The sequence below is a fragment of the Bos mutus genome, chromosome X (assembly GCF_027580195.1).
Source record: "Bos mutus isolate GX-2022 chromosome X, NWIPB_WYAK_1.1, whole genome shotgun sequence".
NCBI lineage: Eukaryota > Metazoa > Chordata > Mammalia > Artiodactyla > Bovidae > Bos > Bos mutus.
Window position 1 is genome coordinate 95669302 of NC_091646.1, and position 5506 is coordinate 95674807.

General features: G+C 41.2%; 1 pseudogene; it reads left to right on the plus strand.

Annotated features, from left to right (window-relative positions):
- Positions 1-414: 414 nt before the first annotated feature.
- On the plus strand, positions 415-1529 carry LOC102265405 (protein farnesyltransferase/geranylgeranyltransferase type-1 subunit alpha pseudogene; annotated as a pseudogene).
- Positions 1530-5506: the final 3977 nt, after the last annotated feature.

A 5506-nucleotide genomic window follows, 5' to 3' on the forward strand; every position in this document is an offset into this window, starting at 1 on the left:
GGTGGTGGGGTGTTAGGCAAAATAAATGAAAAGGATTAAGAGATACAAACTCCCAGTTATAAAATAAGTAACCCCTGGTGATGTATTATATAGCATAAGGAATTTGGTCCACACTATTACAGTAACTTTTTATGGGACGAGAGTTACTAGACTTACTGCAGTGATCATTTTACAATGCATGTAAAGGTTGAATCAGTATATAGTTAACCTGAAACGAATATTACATCATACATCAATAGAAAATAAATTTTAAAAAGCTTTCTTACAGGAAAGTGTAAATTAGGTAAAATTGCAATTTCACAACATCTGGCATTAAGTCAAATATTACCAGGACTGGGGAGAAGGAAGAATATAATATTAAGAGAAAATTAATCCATCAAAACTGACCTGGATTCCGCTCCGGGCAGAGCAGAGATGGCGTCTGCCCACGGGGTCAAGGAGGCCGCGCAGGGCGGGGAGCCGGGTCAGCCGGAGCTGCCGCCGCCCAGCCACATCCTCCGCCTCCCAGCCGATGCAGGAAAAGGCGGTGGCGCCCACTATGGACGATGGGTTTCTGAATCTGGACTCACCCACCTATGTCCTGTACAGGGACAGGGCAGAATGGGCTGATACAGATCCAGTGCCGTAGAATGATGGCCCTAATCCAGTGGTCCAGATCATTTATAGTGAGAAATTTCAGGGCATCTATGATTATTTCCGGGCTGTCCTGCAGCACGACGAGAGAAGGGAATGGGCTTTTAAATTAACCAGAGATGCTACTGAGTTAAATTCAGCCAATTACACAGTGTGGTATTTCTGGAGAGTTCTCTTAAAGTCACTCCAGAAGGAACTACATGAGGAAATGAACTACATCTTGGCAGTAATTGAGAAGCAGCCCCAAAACTGTCAAGTTTGGAATTATAGGTGAGTGCTGGTGGAATGGCTGAGAGACCCATCACAGGAGCTTGAATTTATTGCTGATATTCTTACTCAGGATGCAAAGAATTACCACGCCTGGCAACACCAGACAGTGGGTTATTCAGGAATTTAAACTTTCGGATAATGAGCTGCCGTATGCAGACCAACTTCTCAAAGAGCACGTGAGAAATAACTCTGTCTGCAACCAAAGATATTTTGTAATTTTTAACACTGTGGGCTACAATGATCATGCTATATTGGAGAGAGAAGTCCAGTACACTTTGGAAATGATCAACCTAGTCCCACATAATGAAAGTGTGTGGAATTATTTGAAAAGGATTTTGCAGGATCGTGGTCTTTCCAAATACCCCAATCTGTTAAATCAACTACTTGACTTACAACCAAGTCACAGCTCCCCCTACCTAATTGCATTTCTCGTGGATATCTAAGAAGACATGCTAGAAAACCAATGTGACAACAAGGAGGACATTCTTAATAAAGCATTAGAGTTATGTGAAATCCTAGCTAAAGAAAAGGACATTGTAAGAAAGGAATACTGGAAATGCATTGGAAGATCCCTTCAAAGCAAACACAGCACAGAAAGTGACCCACCTACAAATGTATACCAATAACACCGGATCTTCACGAACTTGATAGGACGCTTTTATTTTTTGAGACTCTAATGAAGGAGTTAAAAACTAGAGTGATCATTTCTTTTGCCTGTGGTGTAAAACACACAGCACACAGGTCTGCTTTTTAACATGAACTAAGTATGTGCTCCTTGGGTGCTGCTGCTATTCAGACTAGTTACAAGTAACTTCATTTTTTTTTTTTTTTTTGCAGAATTTGGGGGAGGAAGAGGAAGCAAAAAGTCCCATAAAGGAACTTTTGTAGTCTTATCAACATTTACTCTAACCGCTTAGCATCAACTCCTCCCTAAATGATTTGCGTGTCAGGATGTGCAGTGTTAATATTTGCAGGTATGTAAAGGATATAAGCAATCTCAAAAACGACAGAATGATCTGTGTTCGTTTCCAAGGCAAACCATTCAATATCACGGTAATCCAAGCCTATGCCCCAACCAGTAATGCTGAAGAGGCTGAGGTTGAATGGTTCTATGACGACCTACAAGACCTTTTAGAACTAACACCCCAAAACGATGTCCTTTTCATTATAGGGGACTGGAATGCAAAAGTAGGAAGTCAAGAAACACCTGGAGTAACAGGCAAATTCGGCCTTGGAGTATGGAATGAAGCAGGGCAAAGGCTAACAGAGTTTTGCCAAGAGAACACACTGATCACAGCAAACACCCTCTTCCAACAACACAAGAGAAGACTCTACACATGGACATCACCAGATGGTCAACACCAAAACTGATTATTTCGGTGCAGCCAAAATATATATTATAACCAATATATAATAAATATATATAATACAATCAATATAATTATATTATAATCAATATAATATTGATGATATTCTTTGTAGCCAAAGATGGAGAAGCTCTATAAAGTCAACAAAAACAAGACCGGGAGCTGACTGTGGCTCAGATCATGAACACCTTATTGCTAAATTCAGACTTAAATTGAAGAAAGAAAGAAAAATCACTAGACCATTCAGATATGACCTAAATAAAATCCCTTAAGATTATACAGTTGAAGTGAGAAATAGATTTAAGGGACTAGATCTGATAGGCAGAGTGCCTGATTAACTATGGACAGAGGCTCGTGACATTGTACAGGAGACAGGAATCAAGACAATCCCCATGGAAAAGAAATGCAAAAAAGCAAAATGGCTGTCTGGGGAGGCCTTACAAATAGCTGTGAAAAGAAGAGAAGTGAAAAGCAAAGGAGAAAAGGAAAGATATAAGCATCTGAATGCAGAGTTCTAAAGAATAGCAAGAAGAGATAAGAAAGCCTTCGTCAGTGATCAATGCAAAGAAATAGAGGAAAACAACAGAATGGGAAAGACTAGAGATCTCTTCAAGAAAATTAGAGATACCAAGGGAACATTTCATGCAAAGATGGGCTCAATAAAGGACAGAAATGGTATGGACCTAACAGAAGCAGAAGATATTAAGAAGAGGTGGCAAGAATACACAGAAGAACTGTACAAAAAGAGCTTCATGACCCAGATAATGGTGTGATCACTCACCTACAGCCAGACATCCTGGAATGTGAAGTGAAGTGGGCCTTAGAAAGCATCACTACGAACAAAGCTAGTGGAGGTGATGGAATTCCAGTTGAGCTATTTCAAATCCTGAAAGATGATGCTGTGAAAGTGCTGCACTCAATATGCCAGCAAATTGGGAAAACTCAGCAGTGGCCACAGGACTGGAAAAGGTCAGTTTTAATTCCAATCCCAAAGAAAGGCAATGCCAAAGAATGTTCAAACTACCACACAATTGCACTCATCTCACACACTAGTAAAGTAATGCTCAAAATTCTCCAAGCCAGGCTTCAGCAGTACGTGAACCATGAACTTCCAGATATTCAAGCTGGTTTTAGAAAAGGCAGAGGAACCAGAGATCAAATTGCCAACATCTGCTGGATCATGGAAAAAGCAAGAGAGTTCCAAAAAACATCTATTTCTGCTTTATTGACTATACCAAAGCCTTTGACTGTGTGGACCACAATAAACTGTGGAAAATTTTGAAAGAGATGGGAATACCAGACCACCTGATATGCCTCTTGAGAAACCTATATGCAGGTCAGGAATCAACAGTTAGAACTGGACATGGAATAACAGACTGGTTCCAAATAGGAAAAGGAGTACATCAAAGCTGTATGTTGTCACCCTGCTTATTTAACTTATATGCAGAGTACATCATGAGAAATGTTGGGCTGGAAGAAGCACAAGCTGGAATCAAAATTGTGGGAAGAAATATCAATAATCTCAGATATGCAGATGACACCACCCTTATGGCAGAAAGTGAAGAGGAACTAAAAAGCCTCTTGATGAAAGTGAAAGAGGAGAGTGAAAAAGTTGGCTTAAAGCTCAACATTCAGAAAACGAAGATCATGGCATCTGGTCCCATCACTTCATGGCAGATAGATGGGGAAACAATGGAAATGGTGTCATACTTTATTTTGGGGGGCTCCAAAATCACTGCAGATAGTGATTTCAGCCATGAAATTAAAAGACACTTACTTTTTAGAAGGAAAGTTATGACCAACCTAGATAGCATACTGAAAAGCAGAGACATAACTTTGCCAACAAAGGTCCATCTAGTCAAGGCTATGGTTTTTCCAGTGGTCATGTATGGATGTGAGAGCTGGACTGTGAAGAAAGCTGAGCGCCAAAGAATTGATGCTTTTGAACTGTGGTGTTGGAGAAGACTCCTGAGAGTCCCTTGGACTGCAAGGAGATCCAACCAGTCCATCCTAAAGGAGATCAGTCCTGGGTGTTGATTGGAGGGACTGATGCTGAAGCTGAAACTCCAATACTTTGGCCACCTCATGCGAAGAGTTGACTCATTGGAAAAGACTCTGATGCTGGGAGGGATTGGGGGCAGGAGGAGAAGGGGACGACAGAGGATGAGATGGCTGGATGGCATCACCAACTCAATGGACATGAGTTTGCATGAACTCTGGGAGTTGGTGATGGACAGGGAGGGGTGGTGTGCTGTGATTCATGGGGTCACAAAGAGTTGGACATGACTGAGCGACTGAACTGAACTGAACTGAAAGGATATAAGAAACTTACCTTCCAGTTCAGAAAGCAGGGAATGCAGTTGTTACATTAGAGCTGCTCTGACACACTTGCCATCTTGCTCTCACTGTAACCAACTAATGCCAAAAGAATGGTTTTGTAATAAAATTATAGATGTATTCTAAAGCAAACAGAAAAACTGACCTGGAAATGATATGGGTGATAGAATGAGTAGAGAAGAACAACAGAGCAGTCATTATAACTGTATTTCATTTGTTCTGTTGAATTTTGCCCTGTTTTTTCCACTGGAAACAGGTATAGCTTACAGAGGAGCTGAAAAACTGGCCAGCAGGTCAGTTTTCAGTTTGGACAACAAAGTGCACTGGAGAAGACTCAGGGGATAGACACTATTGCAGAGAGAACAGGAGCTGATAAAATGCTAGCCTCTGGGCAGAGTGGGCTCTCAAGGAACCCCCTGAGGGGCTGAGATAGAAGACCTTAGGTAGATGAAGCGCACATACAATCCTCAAATTGTGTTTCTTGTTTCAATCTTTATTCTTTAAATTTGCTCTAAGTTCCTGGCTACTACATTCTTCTTTCTTTATCCTGAGAGGCACTAAGGGGTAGTGAGAAGAGAGGTAAGAGGCAGGTCTGCCTCAGGCTGGGGAGAGTAGAGTCGAGTCGGCTCTGGATGAATTCAGATAAGAGGTCTAGTGGCAGCTCTGTCACAGACTAGACATATGAAATCAGAAAAAATCACAGGCTCTTTAAGCCTGAGAATCTTCATATGTGAATTTGGTTTTATAAGACTTTTGTAATGTGTATGAAGTATACAAAACACACGGCACAGTGCCTGGCATATCATAGGGCTTTGATGAATGAGAGTTATTGCTGTGACTAAGTTGTCTCAAATCCTAACCCCCCACCTGTCTTTGTGCATGTGTGTGTATGAGTGTGC